Consider the following 24,671-nt stretch of genomic DNA (forward strand, 5'->3'; position numbering starts at 1 on the left):
AATTTGTTAAACAAATTTGGGGGCGGCTGTACAAAAGGCTAAGCTTTAATGACGCTGGTGCCCTCTGCTGGACATTTAATTTGTTGCACTTTATATTATTTCTGAATCACCTGACTATCATTCCTGTAATTTTATTGGTTTAGATCGGGAGAACTGAATGTCAATCAAAATGTGTTCATGCCGAGACATGTAATGTTGCTAAATGTCGCGGCAGTTTGTAGTGATCTCCGTGCTGATTTGGTCCGATTTCTTGCAGATTTTTGCTCATACTGTGTGCGTACATCTTAAAAGTAAGTAGTTAAATTCTCTTTCACGTATATTTTGGTAGATTTAGTTACTGCTACGTTATATTGCAATTCTAAAAAGTTTGTTTATTCCTTTGAGGTAGTCAATGCACACAAGCTCAATCGCACATTCAGTTCAGCATAAAACACGCTGAATTAGACTTCGAATGTTACCTTTTGAATATTATGTGATGTAATATTAGGTGATAGTTTATTTAAAGTTAATATGTGTATAAACCTGAGGTAAATGCACAGCTGCTGGACTCTATAATATGTCCTTATCTTTATGCTATTGCATTACTTTTATTTTGTTCAGTACTGTTTCTGCCTCATTGTATACTGTATATTCATTATTGTTATTATTGTTCATTTATAGAACCACACTCATACTGATGTATGAAGCAAAGACAACAGTAAAAAACTTTATTGTGGACATGGATCAAGTGATTTATTGTTCTGCCTGAACAATCTGTAGCGGTTGTCACCTAGTTTAAGATCCGCACCTCAACAACTTTCATACAGTTTGACAAACCGGGACTTGAACTTAGGCCGCCCAAAGCTAAAAAAATAAAAATAAAAAATAAGGGCACTGACCACTAGGCTATTGAGGACAGGTATATGTGAAAATTTTGATACATTTTAGAACCGTATTGCGTAATAAACATAGGGGGAACGGAATTCGACGGCAAAAGTTCAGCTGTCGAAATCCGTTCCCCCACTCCCTTAATGAGAGATGTTGATGGCTTAAAAATGCTGATTTTATTTTTGTTTGTGGATGGAGCTTAACTTGGATCAGTTTAAAGAATATATTTGTTTGCCTTTTATTATGATAGGACAGTATAGTATCAAGAAAGTTTGACGAACCGGGACTTGAACTTAGGTCGCCCAAAGCAAAAAAAATATATATTGTCAGGGCACTGACCACTAGGCTATTGAGGACTGTTATTTTCAGCATTTTGGAAAATCATATTGCGTAATAAACATAGGGGGAACGGAATTCGACGGCAAAAGTTCAGCTGTCGAAATCCGTTCCCCCACTCCCATTATGAGAGATGTTGATGGCTTAAAAATGCTGATTTTATTTTTGTTTGTGGATGGAGTTTAACTTGCATCAGTTTAAAGAATATATTTGTTTGCCTTTTATTATGATGGGACAGTATAGTATCAAGAAAGTTTGACGAACCGGGACTTGAACTTAGGTCGCCCAAAGCTAAAAAAAAAAAAAAAAATTCAGGGCACTGACTACTAGGCTATTGAGGACAGGTATATGTGAAAATTTTGATACATTTTGGAACCTTATTGCGTAATAAACATAGGGGGAACAGAATCCGACGGCAAAAAAACAGTTGTCGGAATCCGTTCCCCCACTCCCATTATGAGATGTGTTGATGTAATGGCTTAAAAATGCTGATTTTATTTTTGTGTGTGGATGGGGCTTAACTTGCATCAGTTTAAAGAATATATTTTTTGCCTTTTATTATGATAGGACAGTATAGTATCAGGAAAGTTTGACGAACCGGGACTTGAACTCGGGTCGCCCAAAGCTAAAAAAAAAATATTGTTAGGGCACTGATTACTAGGCTATTGAAGCTAGTAGCTTATTGGAATCTGATAAATCTTAGAACCTTATTGTGTAATAAACATAGGGGGAACAGAATCCGACGGCAAATAGTTCAGCTGTCGAAATCCGTTCCCCCACCCCAATGATGAGAGATGTTGATGTATCGGCTTAAAATATGCTTATTCTATTCTGTGTGTGGATGGAGCTTAAACAGCATCAATTTGATAAATCTTAGAACCTTATTGTGTACGAAACATAGGGGGAACAGAAACCGACGGCAAAAAAACAGCTGTCGAAATCCGTTCCCCCACTCCCATTATGAGAGGTGATGATGTAATGGCTTAAAAAATGCAGATTTTATTTTTGTGTGTGGATGGGGCTTAACTTGCATCAGTTTAAAGAATATATTTTTTGCCTTTTATTATGATAGGACAGTATAGTATCAAGAAAGTTTGACGAACCGGGACTTGAACTCGGGTCGCAATAAGCTGAAAAGCAAATCATTTCAGTGCTAAGTGTACTGAACACTAGGCTATTGGGTTTAGAAATTAGCTACAATTTGGTAAATCTTAGAACCTTATTGTGTAATAAACCTAGGGGGAACAGAATCCGACGGCAAAAAACAGCTGTCGGAATCTGTTCCCCCACTCCCCTTATGAGAGGTGTTGATGTAATGGCTTAAAAAATGCTGATTTTATTTTTGTGTGTGGATGGAGCTTAACTTGCATCAGTTTAAAGAATATATTTTTTGCCTTTTATTATGATAGGACAGTATAGTTGTATTGGCAATCCTTATCATGTTTAAACCAATTTTGCCATCATGCACACAGGTAGGGGTGAAGTTTCTACGCAGACACACAAAGATTTTCCACAGATTATTGCAGTTGAGGTTTGTGGTTTATTGTAATAAATTGTACAAACAGATGAACATACCAGTTGATTGTTGTTTCTTATCTTGTTCCCAGTTGTTAGCGTGCCGTGTATCTGATCTGTAATCCGTGCTCTGTGGTCTGTCTGGTGAGAACTGTGTGGGCTCCCCCTACCTGTGGCTATCACTTCCTGTCACCTATGCCCCCTTATATACAACCATGTGCATCTAATCACTGTCACCCAGTGTCCTAAATACTAATATAAATCTATCCAAACAAAATAAAATAGTATGCAAACAATAAACATAAATGGCTCCTACACACCGGCCCCTAATTGTCTTATATAACAAATAACAATTACCAAAAAATAATGAAAGGAGCTATATACATTATACACTTTTTTTATTTTTGTTTGGGCCAGAGGTGTCCAGAACATGGCACATGGTGGGATCTGGTCTTTACCATCAGTCCTTCTCAATCTCAGTCCCTTTAATCAGACATATCTTTGTTATTGGTCTTTCCAATATATTGTTTTTTGTCTGAAGCCGAACGGTACGCACAAGGCCTTGTGCATCTGCTTTCGTCTCCAGTATTCTGCCCATTAACCAGGAGCCTCGTGGTGCAGTGGAATCAACCACCACAACTATGTCACCTGGGGCAAAGTTCCTTTTTATCTTTGACCACCGCTGACGTTCTTGGATTAAAGGTAAGTACTCCTGTGTCCACCTTTTCCAGAAGAGATCTGCCATGTATTGGACTTGTCTCCATCTGCGCCTTTGGTATAGGTCCTCTTTAATGAAGAGTCCAGGCGGTAGTATTGGCTTGGTTTTCAATAGAAGAAGGTGGTTTGGGGTGAGTGCTTCCAGGTCCATTGGGTCCTCAGAAAGCTTTGTAATGGGTCGATCATTTAAAATTGCTTCAACTTCACAAATTAAAGTTTGCAACCCTTCGTCATCCAGAACTTGTTGGCTAAGAACAGAGTGCAGTACATTTCGAACCATGCGGATCAAACGCTCCCATACACCACCGTGATGCGATCCTGCTGGGGGGTTAAAGTACCATTTTATTCCCTTCTGAAGCATAGCAGTCTGGATTTTGTCCTGATTCAAGGCATTGAGTGCTTCTCTCAGTTCTCTTTCAGCTCCAATAAAATTTGTGCCATTGTCTGATCTTAAAGACAACACTTGACCTCGTCGACAAATAAATCTTCGTAATGCATGGATGCAGGAGTCTGTGTCAAGAGTATATGCGATTTCAAGGTGTACTGCCCTGCTTGCCATGCAGGTGAAGATTACGCCATATCTTTTAACAAGACTTCGTCCTCTCTTGATCTCTATAGGACCGAAGTAGTCTACTCCAACATTTGTAAATGGAGGCTTATCTGGTAGAATCCTTTCCAGGGGTAAGTCTGCCATTTTCTGTTCTCCAACTCTTCCCCGTTGTCGTTTGCACACAACACAGTCTGTTATGATCCTTCTTGCTGCCGAGTTAGCTTTGATAATCCAGTATTTTTTACGGAGTCGAGATAGCATATGATTTCTTCCTCCGTGGCCAAAAACTTGTTCATGGATATGTCGTAGCAATAATGTGGATATGTGCAGGTCTTTTGAGAGAATAACTGGATGCTTGGCCTCTTCAGGCATCGCTAGTCTACTCAGGCGACCACCTACTCTCAGAAGTCCATCATCCAATACTGGGTCCAGTTTGTACAGATGACTGCTTCTTTTAACCCCATTTTTACCAGCCTCTAGCGTAGATAGTTCTTCTTCAAAGCTTTGTCTTTGACTGAAAGAAATAACTGCACGTTCTGCTTGCATCAGATCCTCAGGATTTAAACACTGTCTTTGGAGTGTTGCTTTAAAAGCTTGCATCTCCTTTAGTTGGCTGGACTCATCTTTAAAGTTACTCGCAACAGTCTGAATCTCCTTTCTTTTTCTAGTCAGCAGTAAGATGGTTGTTTTTACTTTAAGTAGCCAAGCTACAGCTGTCATCAGACTTCTCCATGAAGAGAAATAACTTATTAGAGAGCTGGTGGGGTTCAATGGACCTTTAACAATGAGGTTGCTTGTGATGTCTTGCTTGATTTCCGGATCACTGGCAGAGATTGCAGTTTCCAAATGAGGTTTCTGCCATTCTCTGTCTGGTAGATAGAGAAACTCTGGTCCCTTGATCCATCTTTTGCAGCTTAAGAAGCGATTTGCTGTTAGCCCCCTAGAGGCTTCATCTGCCGGATTTTCCTTTGTGCTAACATATCTCCATTGTGACACATCGGTAGTATCCCTTACAAAGGAGATCCTATTTGCTACAAATGTTCGGAAACGTTTGGTTTCATTGTTGATATATTTCAGCACTGTTGTGCTATCAGTCCAGAAGATGGATTTGTTCAGCTGAAGCTGTAATTCCTTCCGAAGCATTCTGTCAACTTTGACAGCTAGAACTGCAGCTGTGAGCTCCAATCTGGGAATCGTTACTTGTTTTAATGGTGATACTCTTGCTTTCCCTATCATGAAAGCAACATGCACCTCTTCGTCATTGTTTTCCAGTCTAAGATATGAAACCGTACCGTATCCACTTTCGCTTGCATCTGAAAAGTGGTGCAACTCTGCATTTCTGATTTGACCAAAGCTTGTGGGCTTCATGCAACGGTCTACTCTAAACTCTGTCAGCTTGTTCAGATCTGCCAACCATCCTGTCCACTGCTGAGAAACAGTTTGGGGTATGTTTTCATCCCATCCAAGGTTTTTTTTACAGAGTTCCTGCATAATCAGTTTGGCTGGCAGAATAAATGGTGCCAGGAATCCTAAAGGGTCGTATACAGAGCCAACCACAGACAAGATGCCGCGTCTGGTGTATGCTCGTGGCTGTGCAGTAATTCTGAACATGAACACATCTGTTTCAACGCACCAGTGCAATCCTAGTGCTCTTTCCATTGGCAGGTTGTCCCTGTCCAAGTCCAACTCTTTTGTCTCTTTGGTTCTGTATTCTTGTGGAATGGATGCCAATACTTTACGGCTGTTGCTGATCCATTTTGACAATATGAAACCTCCCTTCTGGCAGAGAGCAGTCAGGTCTCTTACCATAAGAACAGCGTCCTGTTCTGTGGACATGGATTTTAAGCAATCATCTACGTAAAAGTTGTTCTTTACGGTGTCTGTAACCTCTGCCGGAAAGTGAGCTTTGTTATCTTCAGCGGGCTTTCTTAGTGCAAAGTTTGCACAACTCGGTGATGACACTGCTCCAAAGAGGTGTACTTTCATCCTGTATTCGACGAGATCCTGCTGCACATCACCATCAGGCCACCATAGGAATCGCAGATAGTCAATATGTTTTTCTGACACTTTGACCTGGTGAAACATTGCTTTGATGTCAGCCATCAGGGCAACTGGTTCTTGTCTGAATCTGATGAGTACTCCGATGAGTGAGTTGGTAAGATCTGGACCCTGTAGCAATTGTTCATTGAGTGATGTTCCCTTAAAGCCAGCACCGCAGTCGAAGACCACTCTTAAGGTTCCTTTCCTTGAGTGATACACCCCGTGATGTGGGATATACCAGAGTTCCCCATCATTACGATTCAGTTGATCTACTGGTATCATTTCAGCATAGCCGTTGTCAATCATTTCTTTGAGAAAAGTTGTATATTCATTGTGAAACATCTCATTTTTACCAAACTTGCGTTTCAGGCTTTGGATGCGCTGCTCTGCTATGCAACGGTTATTTGGCATGCTGGGATTTTTTTCCTTAAAAGGTAAGTCTAGGCAGTAGTGACCATCTGTCATTTTTATTGAGTGATTCACCATATCCAAGAATTTAATCTCTTCTCTGGACATTTCCTCTGTTTCCTTGCTGGTTACTTCATTGAAGTCATGATTGTATTGTTTAACCAGTAGCTCCTCTAGATTCACAATAGACATTCGATTGACAGCAGCAACAGGGCAGCCATTCTCATCCCTGACGTCGTTGTCTCCTCTCAAGGGACCATAGATGACCCACCCCAGTAGGGTCCTCACAGCGTATGGTCCATCCCCTTGGCTATTGACCACCTCCCAAGGTTCCAATACCTTAGAAGCATTTGTGCCGATGAGCAGGTCAATACCGGCGTCGATTTCATGAATCTTGACATCCTTCAAGTAAGGCCATTGAGTTAGGTCTTCTTTTCTTGGAATGTTGAGCTTGGAAACAGGCATGGTCTTATGTGTAAATACATTGGACAGTTGTATGAAATCATTTTTGTCCAGACTAGATACCTCTAAACCTGAAATATGATGACTGGTCACAGGTTTCTCTTGGTTCATTGTACGCAGAAGAATACTAGCCTTTTGTCCTGTAACATTCAATCTTCTCATCAAGCTTTCTGTGCAGAAGGTAGATGAGCTTCCATGATCCAAAAATGCATAAGTTTGCAACACGGTGTCTCCCTTGGGGGTCTTTACTTGTACTGGAACAATAGAGAAGAGACAGGCTTCTTCACCGGCCCCAATATGCCCACATGTATGAGGTGAGAGAACGACATTGCTCCCAATTGATTTCTCATTCAGTTCTGTATTCTTTCCCATGTCCTTTTGTTCAATGTGAAGTATTTCAGGATGATTTTTATTGAACACGTCACAAGTCAAACGACTATTGCAGTCTTTGCTCATGTGTCCTACTTTCAAACATCCAAAACAGACTCCCCTTTTCTTTAAGAAGTCTATTTTTTCCCTGTGCATCTTTTTCCTGATTTGTGGACACCGCACCAATGTGTGACCACCTCTTTCAAAGAACAAACAGCAATTTTGAGAATTAGTGGCAGATACATTTTTCGTTTCATTTGTTGTAATTCTTTCTTGTTTTTCTGTTTCTACAGGTGTTACAGTAGTTGCAAAACTGCTTCCTCTTGGTCTCGGCTTTTCTCTTGCTTTGACAAAGGTGGAGCTTTTGACAGATGTAATTGTCTTAGCATCCTGGATGTTTCCAAAAAGTGGATCTGATAATATCTTCACCTGTCTCTCCATGAAGTCTACCAAGTCAGAGAAACTAGCTCGACGTCCATGTTGTTCTAGGAGCTGACATGCCCTATTCCTCCACTTGTCTCTGAGCTTGTAAGGCAGTTTCAGAAGAATGGTCTTCATACTGGAAGCAACATTCAACTCCTCCATATAGGTGAGCTGTCGCATTGCATTGCAGCAACCTCTCAGGAATAATGAAAACGCTTGCAATGCTTTCACATCCTCTGGCTTGATCGCTGGCCAGGCAAATGCTTTGTCCATGTATGCTGTGGCAATCTTATGTTCATTACCAAAATGTTCTTTAAGCAGATCTTTAGCTCTTTTATATCCCTCAGCTGAAGGCAAATGTTGGCAGCTGTGGACTAAATCTTTTGGATACCCTCTGGTGTATTGCTCTAGGAAATGCAGACAGTCACTGTAGTCATCGGTCTTTCTTTCCACTCCTCTCTCAAATGCCCTGATGAAAACTCCATATTGCAATGGATCACCATCATAAACAGGAATGTCTCTTGGTGGTAAAGTAGAAGAGAGATTTTGTTGAGTGAGAAGAGCTGTGATGTCACTTTGCCTTTGAATTATGTGATAGATATCACCTTGATTGTCATCTTTAAATACAGGTTGTTGTGTTAGAGGAGTCATATCCTGAGCTCTAGCAGATGGTCCATCAGCTCTTTCCTTTGGTCGAACAACCTGTTGCTGGGAAGAAGATTCAGTTCCCATCCGCACATTCTGTCTTTGTTGCACTTGGTCTTTGCATGTGGATTTAATTTGACTGACGTTTTCTTTTGAGCAGTTCCATTTCTCAAATACGAGTTCATCCCATCAGATACGCTTGAGCTGTTTCTTGATCCCATTGATTCAAGTACATTAATTTTTGCAGTGGTTGCTGCCAGTTCAGTCTCTAATACCAGTTGTTCTTTCTTCCTTTTCAGTTGTTCTTCCTGTGCCTCAAGTTCATGCCTTTTCTGCAGAGCGGCAACCCGTTCCATGAGAGCAGCCTTTTCTGCCTGAGCTTTAATGCGAGCAGAGGATGTTGAAGATGCACGTGATGAAGAACTTGATTTGTGGTTTGATTTATGTTTTGACACATTAGAAACACTGTCATCCGGTCCAATGTCATCTGTGTTTACACTTTCAGCAATGGTGTGTTTTTTATGCCACCCAACCTCTGAAAACCACACATTTACATCCTGTATAAAACCATCAAAAGTTTCCATTTTTTGTTGAAACCAGTGATTTTGCCTTTCAAGTTCATTTTCAGGCAGTGGTAACTTCACCAATGACTCATGATTTCTTTTGGCTTCATCACAGATGTTGATTAATTTAACCAAGTTAGATTGCACTTCATTTGCATTCTCCTTTGATTTCATGAGCTCTTTCAACAATTCCATTAACTTCTTAGCTTGTTTACATTTCAAGTTTCTTATTTTCTGACAGTTTTCAATGAACATTTCCAAACCTTTAGCAGTGTGTTTAATAACCCTTTTTTCTTTTTCAGAATCCAGTGCAACATCGCCATCTTGTGACCGAACATCAGACATGACAATGGACATATTTGTTTCACTTTTAGCGTGATCCAGTAAACCACACGGCAATCACAGAAGGTTTCAGACAGCTGATATTGTGGTGACAGTATATGCTTCAGTCAACTAGGTCCATTAATGTAGCTGTGTCTGGCTTTTCCAATAAAGCTTAATGTTGCACATACCCCTCTGCCTGCGCGTTGTCGTTCGGAGTTTCCAATCTCCGTCATTCAGCTCCGCACAGGTGGCGTCAATGTTCCGTTGATTGGGAATGACGGCGTCCAGTCATGAAAGAAAACAATCAGTTCTTCCGTGGAAACAATCTTTATCCAGTTCCAATACTTTTACAGGCTCAATTTTCACTCATAGAGCTTAGTTCTCACTTTTGTATTGGCAATCCTTATCATGTTTAAACCAATTTTGCCATCATGCACACAGGTAGGGGTGAAGTTTCTACGCAGACACACAAAGATTTTCCACAGATTATTGCAGTTGAGGTTTGTGGTTTATTGTAATAAATTGTACAAACAGATGAACATACCAGTTGATTGTTGTTTCTTATCTTGTTCCCAGTTGTTAGCGTTCCGTGTATCTGATCTGTAATCCGTGCTCTGTGGTCTGTCTGGTGAGAACTGTGTGGGCTCCCCCTACCTGTGGCTATCACTTCCTGTCACCTATGCCCCCTTATATACAACCATGTGCATCTAATCACTGTCACCCAGTGTCCTAAATACTAATATAAATCTATCCAAACAAAATAAAATAGTATGCAAACAATAAACATAAATGGCTCCTACAATAGTATCAAGAAAGTTTGACGAACCGGGACTTGAACTTAGGTCGCCCAAAGCTAAAAAAAAATATTGTTAGGGCACTGACTACTAGGCTATTGAAGCTAGTAGCTTATTGGAATCTGATAAATCTTAGAACCTTATTGTGTAGGCCTAATAAACATAGGGGGAACAGAATCCGACGGCAAATAGTTCAGCTGTCGAAATACGTTCCCCCACCCCAATGATGAGAGATGTTCATGTATCGGCTTAAAATATGCTTATTCTATTCTGTGTGTGGATGGAACTTAAACAGCATCAATTTGATAAATATTAGAACCTCAGTTTGTCAGAAATATGGGGGGAACAGAAACTGACGGCAAAAAAACAGCTGTCAGAATCCGTTCCCCCACTCCCATTACGAGAGGTGTTGATGTAATGGCTTAAAAAATGCTGATTTTATTTTTGTGTGTGGATGGAGCTTAACTTGCATCAGTTTAAAGAATATATTTTTTGCCTTTTATTATGATAGGACAGTATAATATCAAGAAAGTTTGACGAACCGTGACTTGAACTCGGGTCGCAATAAGCTGAAATGCAAATAATGTTAGTGCAGAGTGTACTGACCACTAGGCTATTGGGTTTAGTACTTAGCTGCAATGTGATAAATATTAGAACCTCACTGTATAAGAAACATAGGGGGAACAGAATCCGACGGTAAATAGTTCAGCTGTCGAAATCCATTCCCCCACCCCAATGATGGGAGATGTTGATGTATCGGCTTAAAATATGCTTATTCTATTATCTGTTTGGATGGAGCTTTAACAGCATCAATTTGATAAATATTAGAACCTCAGTTTGTCAGAAATATGGGGGGAAACGTAAACCGTAGGCAAAAAAAAAAACAGCTGTCGGAATCCGTTCCCCCACTCCCATTATGAGGTGTTGATGTAATGGCTTAAAAATGCTGATTTTATTTTTGTGTGTGGATGGAGCTTAACTTGCATCAGTTTAAAGAATATATTTTTTTGCCTTTTATTATGATAGGACAGTATAGTATCAAGAAAGTTTGACGAACCGGGACTTGAACTCGGGTCGCAATAAGCTGAAATGCAATTAATGATACTGCAGAGTGTACTGACTAGAGATGCGCGGTTGGCGGGCGGATGACGTGACGAAAAATAATATTTTAATTCAATTCGGGCGGGTGGCGGGCGGTTGAACCAATCAAATGAAAAATATTATATGCGGTTTTGAAAATTCGTCAAAAACGTTGGTGCGGATGGATGATGAGTTTTGTGATGCGGTTGTGGATGAAATAATAGCCCATCCGCGCATCTCTAGTACTGACCACTAGGCTATTGGGTTTGGTAACTTACTGCAATGTGATAAATCTTAGAACCTCATTGTGTAATAAAAATAAGTCCTCAAAGCCAAGGTTTCGGCCAGTGATTGGGTCAGAAATGCAAGGACCTGGGATTTCCATCATCTCTGTGTGCTGCTGCCAGACAGAGGATGTCAGGTGGTGATGCTGAAGGAGCTTCTTCGCCTGGGTTTTTTGGTCCATAACCAGCCCGACATGGACTCCGGCGAAGAAACTCCTTCAGCATCTGACTACCCTTCCTCTGCTGGTTTGTTAAGCATACAGAATGTTGTCAGCCCTTCGAATAAGGAAAAGTAAGTGCAGTGTAGTTTCCAAGCATTGTTTACAGTGCGACTTCATCATCTCAGTATAATAGTTTGTAATAACACTGTTATCATCCAAATTCACCTGTCTTCTCTCACATAATCTTAAGGGTTGTGTTTTAAGTATCCTGTCGTTTTTTTTTTTTTTTCATGTTTAATCCAAACAGACAGTCTATTGCATTTTGAAATGTCAGAAGATTTTGAAGGTCGCAAAAAATGACGTACAAAGGATCCAAGAGGACCTGCAGTTGGGCAGGAAAATGTCTAATGCAGACTAGACCCTTCACAGGTATTACTGTGAGGCGGTCTTTGTCTATACACACATGCAGCTCCCAGGAGCTGTTGAAGACATGACGGTAAGTTCATCTATTTTAAGTAGTTTATTTGTTTACATATGGGGTTAGTAAATTCATTCTCTCAAACACACACACACACACACACCTTTTTAATGACACCTTTTTAATGTTTTTCAGGATGCGGAGTGGGTGGGCCGTACTAACCACAGCTTTTTTTCATAGATTTTGCAGCAGTACTTCACTAAGATCCGCCCTGATAGTTTTCAGGCTTATCAAGCTTGCAACAGCTTTTTTTATTTATTTCTACAGGTATAAAGTGGACATGTTTACAAACCAGGATGTGAGAAGGGCAGTTATGGTGGCTGCAAAAGAGCTGACAGCACACCAACAGGGGTGTATCAGCCACTACTGGGCCCGTAACGCTGGCGCGGGACAAAGTGAGAAGATGGTAGAGGCAGCTGAGATTTTGCACTCCTTGGCTGTGTATGTCTCTTCATTTATCAAAGACATAACACAAACTATTTGAACAGCAGATTAGAAACTTGTCTAAATTTATCGTATATTACTCTAAACTTTATATTCCTCACTTATACAGGACATGTTCAGATGAAGAGCAAGCAGTTGCTGGAACCAGCATGCGCCATTCTTTTTCTGATTTTTTGGAAACATTTCCTGTTTCACTGGAGGGCCAGCCTCCAACTAAGAGGCAGCGGATGGACCGTGGGTTTGCAGGAGACAAGTTATATTATGATAAGTGGCGCCTCTCACAGTATGGGCAAAGAAAAGAACATCTACTTGGTAAGTCTCCAAATCCATCAATACAGCATTGGCACCCATTCACCCATTCATTCACAGTGACAAATTACTTGCATGAGTAAAGTCTTGTCATTCCGTCTTTCAGGTTATTTCAGTCTCCGCAAGCCTTCTGCAGCTAAAGTGGCAAGGGTGATTGGTCAGGAGGGGTGGAAGACCAATTGCCCAACACCAGATGATATTGCAAAGCTGTGGAGGCCACCCTCTAAACAGAGGGTTGAAACAGATCCTTTTATCCAGTGCTGTGTGGCTAAGCAGACCTGGACAGGCCTTGCTGTTAAGGACTTTGGTCCACCAAAAGGTTTCGGTAAGAAAAAATGTCAGTAATTTTTATGGGCAGAACATTTTTTTTTTAAGTGAAAAGTTTACCTTTTAACAGCCATTTACTGCACCAAGAAGTAGAATTAAATCCTGTTTTTTTTTTGTCTGCATGTAAAGTATGTTCAGTAACTCAAAATGTAATGTTTTCCTAATTACATGAGTGGTGGCAACCCGAAATTTTGCAAAAAACGATATAGTCTGTGATTATCATGGCCATATAATCACAGCATCTGAAGGGAGGGCAATGATGGAGGACCTGAGAGATGAGGCAGGGTACTTGTTTTAAAAAAAATCAGGAACCAAAAGCCTCTGTATTGATGCACAAACCTTCCCGTGCCACTGTCACCCCCATGCAGACACATTTGGGCGACGTATTAATCACTCAAGTAAGTTGGCAAATCTTAAACCAATGTGCTGCACAATGACATCAGATGGGGAAGAGCGTGAAGTCGTCCTTTTCAAGGCTTTGGAGGACATCCCCGTCGACCGGGAACTCAAGTTTGACTATGGGGTGAGTCGAAAGTCGTTCCGCGGGGAAGGCTTAGACCTGGAATGGCTGGACGAGTAGGCCCCAGTCCATTATTTTTTGCACTTTTTTATAATTAAAGATTACAATTATTACAATTTGTGGATATATGTGATAATATAAGTGGAGAAAAGATTATCAGTTGCACTGTTAGTATCTAGTGTTGAAAGCTGATCAGGTGGAGGAAGTGTGGATGAGACCAGAGAGGATAGGCGAGAGGGTGAGAGTGAGCGTAGGTTTCGCCAAAAGGTGACCTGTGGAGGAGTGTGTGTTGTGTTCTGAGGCAGGTGACCTGTGGAGCAGTGTGTGTTGTGTTCTGAGGCAGGTGACCTGTGGAGGAGTGTGTGTTGTGTTCTGAGGCAGATGACCTGTGGAGGAGTGTGTGTTGTGTTCTGAGGCAGATGACCTGTGGAGGAGTGTGTGTTGTGTTCTGAGGCAGATAACCTGTGGAGCAGTGTGTGTTGTGCTCTGAGGCAGATGACCTGTGGAGGAGTGTGTGTTGTCTTCTGAGGCAGATGACCTGTGGAGGAGTGTGTGTTGTGTTCTGAGGCAGATGACCTGTGGAGGAGTGTGTGTTGTGTTCTGAGGCAGGTGACCTGTGGAGGAGTGTGTGTTGTGTTCTGAGGCAGGTGACCTGTGGAGGAGTGTGTGTTGTGTTCTGAGGCAGGTGACCTGTGGAGGAGTGTGTGTTGTGTTCTGAGGCAGGTGACCTGTGGAGGAGTGTGTGTTGTGTTCTGAGGCAGATGACCTGTGGAGGAGTGTGTGTTGTGTTCTGAGGCAGATGACCTGTGGAGGAGTGTGTGTTGTGTTCCGAGGCAGATGACCTGTGGAGGAGTGTGTGTTGTGTTCTGAGGCAGATGACCTGTGGAGGAGTGTGTGTTGTGTTCTGAGGCAGGTGACCTGTGGAGGAGTGTGTGTTGTGTTCTGAGGCAGATGACCTGTGGAGGAGTGTGTGTTGTGTTCTGAGGCAGATGACCTGTGGAGGAGTGTGTGTTGTGTTCTGAGGCAGATGACCTGTGGAGGAGTGTGTGTTGTGTTCCGAGGCAGGTGACCTGTGTTGTGTTCTGAGGCAGATGACCTGTGGAGGAGTGTGTGTTGTGTTCTGAGGCAGATGACCTGTGGAGGAGTGTGTGTTGTGTTCTGAGGCAGATGACCTGTGGAGGAGTGTGTGTTGTGTTCCGAGGCAGATGACCTGTGGAGGAGTGTGTGTTGTGTTCTGAGGCAGGCTGAGGTTGAGTGTGAGGAGGAAGTGATCTGAGGTGTGCAGTGGAGTGACCAGTGTATGGTCAGTGGAGCAGTAGCGTGTGTAGATAAAGTCCAATTTATTACCTGATTTGTGAGTAGCTGCAGTAGATACTCGTTTGAGGTCGAATGAGGCAAGCAGAGTGTGGAAATCAGCAGCCTGAGGTTTTTCTAGGTGGATGTTGAAGTCTCCAAGAACTATGAGAGGAGGACCGTCCTCAGGGAAGGATGAGAGTAGCACATCAAGCTCTTCCAAGAAACTGCCATGCTGCCCTGGGGGACGATTTTGAGATCGCCAAAAATGTCCGTGATTCGGCTTTTGCGTTCTACAGTCGCCATTCATCATGTTTACTGTGGCGAGCAGGACGAGGCTAGGGCCGTGGGAGAACGGCGTGAGGCCGGTGGCATGATTACTGATTAGCAACAACTGTGAGAAGCACCAGTCTCGTATCTCTCATGGAGGAGCGGAAGCAAAAGAGGAGAAACGACAGTGGAGATCGAGAGAGATGTTTATGTCTTATTTGATGTGACAGCAGTCGTCCGTGAGGGGCTCAATTGTCTTTTACTTTCGTTTTGTATTTGTTTTATTTAAGTCATTTAAGTCTTTAAATGTTCGCCGGTTCCCGCCTCCTTCTTCCCATAACAAACGAACCTCGTTACATTTTCAATATTTGACACTGACACGTACTTGCCAGCTTTGCAGGTCATGCATTCTGCTTCACACGGATCCCGACCGAGACGAAAACACAGGAACTTTCTTAAATTTTCTTAAAACGCACATCAACCGATCACTTGTTTAGCGTTCATGTAAACACTACATTCAGATTCACCAATCGCAATGAATTCAGTCCAATTGAAACAAAAGGTGTGCATGTTAACATAAAGAATGGCGGCTGTAGAAAGCAAAAGCCGATTTCGAAATCCCGGCCAGACCATGTCCAGGAAAAAGAGGACGTACGGTCACCCCCACCACTCAGCTTTCTCCACAGAGCAAGAGCCTGTTAGCTTAGCTTAAAAAAAAAAAAAAAAAAGATGGCTGACACTATTTGTACATTCTGTGAGTGAGATCCCACCCCCTATGGGCGGGTGGAGAACATGCGGAACTAGCTCCTACTACTGGCTGTAGTCTCTCACCTCTGGCCAAAAAAGCCTCCGATGACGCAAAATGATGATTTTTGATCGGAAGTTTTTTTCAGACAAAAAATACATAAATCTCTCGTCTCAGGGGGACATAAGGGAGTGAAGCACGGTGATTCGAAAATACTACAGGTTTTCTACAGATACAAAGCTTAATGCTAATCGGTGAAGTATCCCTTTAAGCTTAAATTCAGAGGATGAAATCCAGCGGGAACTGTAAAGTAGCGTGCAGTCCTACGTCACCGGGCTATTTGCCTAATCATCACGGTACTTTAAATCACGGTGGAAACGCAGACAGCAACAGATCTGGGGGAAAAAAAGTTCCTGGGACACATTGTTCCGGGTAATTTCGGTGGAAACGCGGCTTATGATTTTCGTCTTTCAGGCGAATTCATCTGACAGAGAAAGAGTTTATTATTTTGCAATGATTATGAAAATTGGTGTATATTGTCTTGTAAATAACAATAAATTATCTAAATATATAATAATAATGAACCTATTATTCAAGAAATTGCTGCACTTGAATGGGTGCTGTTGTTGTTTTTTCCAGAAATTAACAATGGAGAAAAGAGCAAAATATCAGGTCGGAGGAAACCTTCATGATGTGTCGAATGTTACTGAAGGAGCAAATCGGCCAAATATTTCACTGCCGTTTTACAGGAGGCAGGAAGAAATAGTCGTGTTGTTATCTTTGACGTACAAAAGCATCACATATTTGTCAAAGCCCAGAAAGACAGGTAATTGTAAAAAGTGTGATAGGTTAAAGCGGAATGTTTTTTTTGTTTTTTTCATGAATAATTATTAGTTGCATGTTTGTCTATGTATGATAATCTTAATGGAAGTTGTGCTTTGTTATTTTTGTAGGAGTCCTGTAAGGCTGTGTGAGGTGGGTTTGTCCCCTTCACGGCAGAAGAAAGGAGAGGTTGACATCATCGTAAACGGTTCATCCTCCGTGACACGTGTGCTTCGGCTGGAGTTTGCCTTCGATAACCGTTCACGTGAGGTTGTAGAAGACTGGAGAAATGTTTTGCCACTTGCGTAAGCTTTGTAATATATAAATCTAAAGTGTTACTATACAAGTATAAAGTAATGAATTGATTATTCACATGTTGTGTGTTTAAATGTGACATCTATGAAAAAGTGTGTACAAAGAGAATAGCAATGCTGATAAGCCATTTTATAACTTTTGGATTTGAAATAAAAATAAGTAAATGTTGTATTTGTGATATACAGCGGATTACATAGATTATTTGTGCACTGCAGATGTGGCATATGGGAAAGCACATGAGTGTGTGCTACTGCTGTATCACATATGCACTGAGTTTGTGTGAAACAGGCAGAAGAAAGCACAGAAACAGGGAAGGTGAATTCAGGGCAGGATAAGGACCAACACATTTTTAAATATATGTTGAATACTTTGGATTCAGGAGAGATGATGTGTCAGAATTATGTAATTTGCAAGTCTTTTCAAATGATCACTGCAGCAAAACAAAGTATTGAGTATTAGGCCATTCACACAGAAGCTGTTTTCGAGATGCAGGTGTAGGGGCACGTTTTTTAAAAGTTGAACTTCTTTTACTATGAGTGTCGCGTAGAACATTGTGTCGTGTGCGAGATTATGCAAAAGATGTGAAAAAGATTCTTCCAAACCTATAATACAAGCATTTGCGTACTGGACAACATATGAAAAAAGTTTAAAAAGTATAAAGAAATAACCAATGATGTCACATTTAATTTATGAAAAGGTATGGTGGCTACAAATATTGGCAATAAAGCTATTTTAGGTGTATTAAAAATTGTTTTGCAATATTGATCAAAAAGTTGTGATAGATCTATTTTTGTCCATATTGCACAGCGCTATTAACTACATTAATCTGTAAATAGTGGTGGTGAAGACGGTATGCATCATTCTGGTCATGTGGCAGGATGTGCTGCTGTTAGAATCACTATTGATTGGCAGTTCTGATTGTAAAGATGGCGTTTGTTTTGGTATATATAGAAAATATTATTAGAATGTTTTAAGTGTGGTTGTTAAACAGTCCTTTATGATAATAGTAGATAAAGTTTAGTTTAAGTAACTTAGATAAAGTTTAGTTTGTTGGATTCATGTGTGTGTGGTGTAACATCATGTTATTGCTGCCAAGAAAAGAGATTGTTGGTTAGTGTAACAATTCTTTGCCTTGTATTTTGTATTTTAGGTGAATGTCACAATCAAAGTGCTCCAGTTGGATGAGGACACTCAGGCAATGACCGGCAACAATCAAAGATTGCAAAGAAGGTCTTATGATGTGGCAGATCAAACCTGTGGTTTGTCATTGACTGTCTGGGGAGGAGATATGCTTGAAACAGGGAAGTGGTACACAATCAAGAATGCATCTATTCGACAGTTTGATGGTTGCACTTGTTTGTCTACTACTAAACAGTCTTCTATAACAGTTGTGCCTGATGTATCAAGCAATGTTGCGTAAGTAATTAACCGTTTTAAAGTCAAAGAGGGAGAAGTTGTGACGGCAGAGGTCAAAGCGGGATACCAAAGTCCGAAGCGGCATCCTTTGCCTGCGGTCAATTTCCAGACATTGATGACAAGATGTCCACAATGTGCAGCATACTGCAAAACAGCAAGAGGGATGTCAGTTATTCGTGCAGCTGTCACTGTACAGGACAAGAGTGATCAAATGAGCACTTTTGTAATAGAAGATGTTGTGCTTCATGAGTTGCTGGATGTGCAAGTCAACAGTCGGCTGGAACCAGATGAGCTGGCAGCAAAGTTGCTCAGTGATGATCATGGCCATTTGCACATAAAATACAGAGGACAACGTGTTATCTCGGCATCATTTATGATTCTGAGTCAGCAAATCAGTCTTCTGAAGCACAAGGGAGAGACGTCGTGGTTCATACATCAAGCATGCAACGATCTACAGAAGCAATGTCCGAAGATTTGATGCTTGAAGAATTGTTGATGCTTGAAACTGCTGAATGTTCACAGCCCCCAGGGTTTGGGGGAGAAGAGTAAAGGAGGAGATTTTGAGTCAGCAAAACAGTGTTTTGAGACAGAAGGCAAAGATGTGGTAAGTAGTGCAAGCATGGAACAATTTACAGAAGCACTGTCTGAAAATCGGATGCTTGAACAATTGTTTATGTTAATTAGAATTAACACAATGTTTATAGTTAATACAACTTTATTCAGTGTTTGGCTAAGTTTCATCACTGTCACATTTACAGACAAGCGCACTGCTCATGTGCTAATCCTCAGCACACCGTGTCGTATTCAACAGTGTAAAAGCCCTTTGTGCCGTAATGAACAGTGTAGAGGGGAAATAACATGTTAACACATTAAACTTCTGATTATTTTTAGAGTCTAGCTTTGGAGGAAAAGGGAAAAGGAGGCGATGAAAGCAACAGAAGGTCTAAAGAAACTGCAGGACATAAGAAACAACAAGTTAGTCTAGAAGTGGGTAATGAGAACTTGTTTCACAGCAGCAAGGCTGGAGTTTCTGTTGAAGTTGCGTTGAAAGCAAATGTTGCTGAGGGTGAATTCAGTCTGAGAACTAAGGTAACTCATGATCTGCATGTCCAGAATGTCTCCAGTAGAAATTGGGAAAGTAATTGTGGTGTGAAAGGGGACTGTGTGTTAAAACAAAAGCTGCAGTATTTTCATCCAATCACTGGTTTCCCCCCTGATATTCTCCATGACCTCCTTGAAGGTATTGTGCCAGTCAAGTATGCATTCAGAAAATGAAACACCTCACGCTTGATTATTTGAATAGGAAAATTGAATCATTCCCATATCAGCATACAGATAAGGTTGATAGACCAAAGCCAATTTCCAAAACTTATACCACAAACATTACAATAGGTGGTAATGGTCATGAAAATACTGCATTACTTCGGCTACTTCCATTTATGGTTAGCAATGTTGTACCAGAGGGAGATGGGCAGTGTTAATGGAATTGAAAGACATGGTGGAGTTAGTGCTGTCTCCAACATTTACTGAAGAGATGATTCAGTATCTACAGAGTAAAATTAGGGACCACAGGCAAATTCTTCTTGAAGTATTTCCAGATTTTAAGCTTCGCCCAAAGCATCACTACGTCGAACATTACCCAGAGCTGATCAGATGTTTTGGACCTCTTGTACATTTATGGACCATGCGTTTTGAAGGCAAACACCGCTTCTTCAAACGGGTTGTGCACGATACACAGAACTTTAAAAATGTGCTGAAGACACTGGCAAGCAGACACCAGCATATGATGGCTTACCATCTAAGTGCGCAAGCATTCTTCAAACCACATTTGCAGGCATCAACTGTGACATCTGTTTTAGTTTCAACACTACCTGAAGTGGCAATACAGTATATTAAACAGAAGACTGATAGTAGCACTATATACTGTGCATCTCGATTCACCATTTCTACTGGGAAATATTTTCCTGCTGGTTTTGAAGCAGGGTTACCTCAGTTTTGTAAAACTGAGTCAATCCTCCTTGTGAACGATCATGTGGCCTTCCTATGCACAAGTCCCATTATATTGAACACATAAGAGCCTTTAATCTGTGTTTAGGTGATATATCTATTAAAACAGTAACAGATTTGAGTGACACAGCCCCCCTTTCTGCCTACAGCATAGAGGGCCAGTTGCTGTTGACGCCAAAGCGATTTCTACCTTTACAATAAAGTAAAGATTTCTACATTGTTTGGAAATCCATGTCCATCTTGTTCTAAACTATATTTTTAACTTGTCTTTTACCTTGTTGTTTTTGTCTCCTAGATGGCGGAATCACAGAAACTTTTACTGAGAGTTTACATTGCTCCTGACATCGCCCACAAGATGACCCTTTCTACACGCCCAAGTACAGTAGAAGAGTTGATCACAGTGATTAAAGAGACATTCAGACCTTGTCTTGATTTTGATTTCAGCCTCCAATATGAAGACCCAGACTTTGGGGGGCAACTCTGCTTTCAAACAGACATTTCAGAACTGTATTGAAACTACACCGATCTGAGACTGATGCCGGTTCAGCTGCAACTCCAGACACAGATATACTGCCTAATGCCCCAAGACGCCTGCAGAGTTGGCCTGATGTGTTCCCAGTTCCTCAATTTTCATACGATGTCGAGCACAGCCTAAATGGTGGAAATACGGCCTATCAAAACAGTGGAAAAATTTTACAATTAACAAAAGGCCAAAAACACGATATTCTAGAAAATATGGCCAAGGCAATGCACAGCTTTAGGGCTTACCCCAGCAACAAACAAGTAGCTAAAGCAGCTGAGGCTCTTATTTCTAAGCACCCCTGCCTCACAGAACCAGGAAGTCACTGTGGATGGTATGGCTGGAAGACAAGTTTAAAGTTTAAAATGGGCAACTATCGCACAAAACTCAGCAGATCTGGCGGTGACGAGGTGGCTGTTAACTCGGGGAAGAGAAGCCAAAATAATCCAGCATCAAAAGAGCTCGTCGAGCTGAGGTAAACTACCTACCAAATTTTCCAAAAGGAGAGAGTGCTGAAAGCTTGGAACAACAAAGATTGCAAATAGTTGAGGAAGTGTCTAAGACAGAGAGAAGTCTTGGGCTGATAGAGAGACTCATGCAAAGTACATTTGTGCTGTGTCGCAAACAGATCGTTGTAGATAACCCATCACAACCAGTGAAGGACTTTTTGGAAAAGTGGCCTGCACTTCGTTTGGAATCTCAGGTCATTTTCTCAGTTGCTGTCTGTTAAATTCCATTTTTTTTTGTGTGTTTATGTGTGTCTGTTACTTTTATTTTCTTGTTTAACATTTTTGTATGTTATTTGTTTGAATGCTTGCTTTCAGATTGCTGCAGATTTCCACAGAATTACTAATATCAGCTTGAAAAACAAGTTCTATGCAGAGCTGGACAACCTATAGAATTACCTCTGACCAATTTGTGTTTCTGACATCATCTTCATATTGTAAATGATTGAATCTTCTAAATTACCTTTTCATTATTACTTTTGGACCCAATTTAGGAACTTTTATTTTCCTTACAATTGCAATAAGATTGTGGTCACTAAAACCAACTGGCACTGATAAGCAATTTGAGCAAACTTGTCTATTTATAAACATGTGGTCGATACAGGAAGCTGATCGAGTGCCATCCCTTTTTATACATATTCTAGTTGGTTTATTAATTACCTGTGATAATCCACATGCTGTTGCTGTGCTCATTAATTAGATTTTCCTAGGACAGTCAGAAGAATTCCAATCTATATTGAAGTCACCCATTAAGTAAGTTTCCAGATTCATACTGCTAGCATGATCTAACATATCACATATTTTGTCCAAATATTCACTATGTTGGAAACTCAGAATCGAAGACCAGGAGACTTTGGGATCACGTTCAAGAAGGTTGTATTACAAATTTATTAAAATGTTTAATTTAGGTTTACATTGAATTTAGCATGTTAAGGTTAGGTATAAATTATTATTATCAGAGTTTTCTAGCAAAAGACTCCGGTCAATCCTGTTTTACTGAAACTGTTAATGGCTCTTGGAGCTTGTGTTTTAGCAAGAGAGTCCTGCCAGTCCTGTACTCGGGTCTCAGCATTTGAATAGATATGCTGAGTGGATTAGGATGGGCAGCACTCTCAGTCTCGAACAGGTTCCTAAACCTGTCTCATCACAAAGTTTTGGTATGTGCCCCTAAATGTATATAAACTGTATGAGAACGTCCACTTAGTCAGACTTTGGAAGAACTGCAGCCACGTCAACGCGAAGTCCTCAATAAAGAATAACTTCTTGAACATGATCCCAAAGTCTCCTGGTCTTCGATTCTGAGTTTCCAACAGTGCCATTTTGGAGGTTTTACAATCCTTGATGAACGTTTAGGTTTCACACAGTCATCCTCAGTCTCCATTCCAGTAGCCTCTCCGGCTCGAAGGACCATGTAGAAATTTAGCAGAAATTCTAGGCTGATTTGGCTGTTGCTACTGGAATGGTGGGTCCATTAAAACTCATTCAGTCATCAAGTACTTTTCCCAGTTTATTTGTGGTGACATATAGGAGTAGACATTTCACAGATGGCAGTGATGGTAATTGTGGGTTTCTAAAACCCATAAACAAAACCATTAATAAATACAAACATAATTGCAAGTCTTCAATCATACATCTGAAATCAGCTTTAACAATCAAATGAGTATAACACTGAAGAGCTACTAAACATAACTAGAATTCAATATATCATATCAAACACACATAATCCTTTAAACTAAACAAACAATCAAAAAAGGAAACTTACATGGTCAACAACGCAACAATTCCACACAAGCCATGTCTGAACGACAGCTTTTTGGTTCAAACAAGAGGAGACTGAAACATAATTAGTAAGGGCACAGGTGCTCTTTATCAAGACTCAGTCAGCCAATCAGATCACAGCAGGATTTTCTACACCATTTAATGACAGCAACAAGGCAGACCAAAGTGCTGTACAACACAAAATAAAAGACTATAAGATAACAAATAAAAGAAAGCAGAGAAGAACAAAACAGCATAATAAAAGACAATGAAAAGAGATATGTTTTAAGACTGGATGTGAGTGCAGATCAGGTAGAAGCAGCCCTACTGTGGTTATAAAGAGGGACCAGCCACAAGTGCAGCCAAAACTTCCAATTGCATCTGCGCTTAGATTCTAAAACAGCGTGCTAAGACAGGTTGCTTTTTCACAGGACAACACTGATTGCAAAACGCTATTGCTTTTTGCAATTGTTTAAATAAGATGTTCTTCATCTGTGTAAAATGGTGTCGTTTCCAGGTGATGCTGAAGGATTGAGTGTTTCCAGAAAGCAGTGCTGATCAGTTTTCAGTGTCAGTTTAGCTATTGCTTTTTGCAGTTTTATGCAGAATGGAGAATGACATTTAAATGCTGCAGCAGAGGGAAAGATTTTTAGTGAATAATGACTTCAATTTCAGTTTTGTTTGTCTACTATATGATAGAGCGGCACAATTACTTGTTAAAAGATTGTGATCTCGATTCAAACACCCACGTGATCTTATTTCTAAATGACGGTGATTCTGAGCAGTTGCCATGTATCGGTATGAACATATATGCTCTATATAAATGATGTATGAACATATATGCTCTGATAATATAGTGTATAGGTTATATGCTGTTATAAAATAAATAAATTTTCTGTATTCAGATATAACTTTTTTTTTTTTTTTTTTTTTTTTTTTTTTAGTAGGCCTACAAATAAAATGACAAAATGTAGATGTTAAAAGACATTTATATTAAATGTAATATTACAAAACAACACATTCATGAATTGAACCAATTTGGAATTATTAAACAACTCACAAAAATATTGACATTCATAAAAAAAAAAACTTAAAAAAAATAACAAGACCTTGTACTCAACAGAACAGATATTATTTTACCCTCTGAGAGGAGGTCAGATAAATAAAATAGGTTTGAAAGCAGTGAGGCTTGTCTTAAGTGAGACCACACTATGGATACGAGGCCTCCACACACGATAACGTCCTCTAGAAACTGTGTATACTGATTCTGAAACTCTTTAACTGCATTCTCCTCACGACTGTTAAAATAACAACAAACATCTTCACAGAAAGTGCTCTCCTTGCTTTCACTGTTCCAGACAATGACTGACACCATGTATTGCTAGCACTTCTCTTACTGCTTT

The 24,671-nt window shown here is 40.5% G+C and overlaps 1 protein-coding gene and 2 long non-coding RNA genes across 4 annotated transcripts in view; all 3 read left to right on the forward strand.

Moving 5' to 3' along the window:
• Positions 1 to 24,671, forward strand: part of LOC311305794 (uncharacterized protein) — a 1,216,100-nt gene that overhangs the window by 306,282 nt on the left and 885,147 nt on the right. The window lies entirely within an intron of this gene.
• On the forward strand, positions 13,426 to 17,026 carry LOC311306103. The gene is made up of 3 exons (XR_014630138.1): positions 13,426 to 13,619; positions 16,564 to 16,750; positions 16,878 to 17,026. It is a non-coding gene; the product is annotated as an uncharacterized lncRNA (long non-coding RNA).
• Positions 18,217 to 21,894, forward strand: LOC311306064. Of its 2 annotated transcripts, XR_014630128.1 has the most exons (4): positions 18,217 to 19,081; positions 19,369 to 20,686; positions 20,780 to 21,707; positions 21,829 to 21,894. It is a non-coding gene; the product is annotated as an uncharacterized lncRNA (long non-coding RNA). The 2 variants fall into 2 exon arrangements; XR_014630127.1 differs by having other exon boundaries at positions 19,369 to 21,707.

This window comes from Rutilus rutilus, assembly GCF_951802725.1.
Source record: "Rutilus rutilus genome assembly, chromosome: 1".
Taxonomy (NCBI): domain Eukaryota; kingdom Metazoa; phylum Chordata; class Actinopteri; order Cypriniformes; family Leuciscidae; genus Rutilus; species Rutilus rutilus.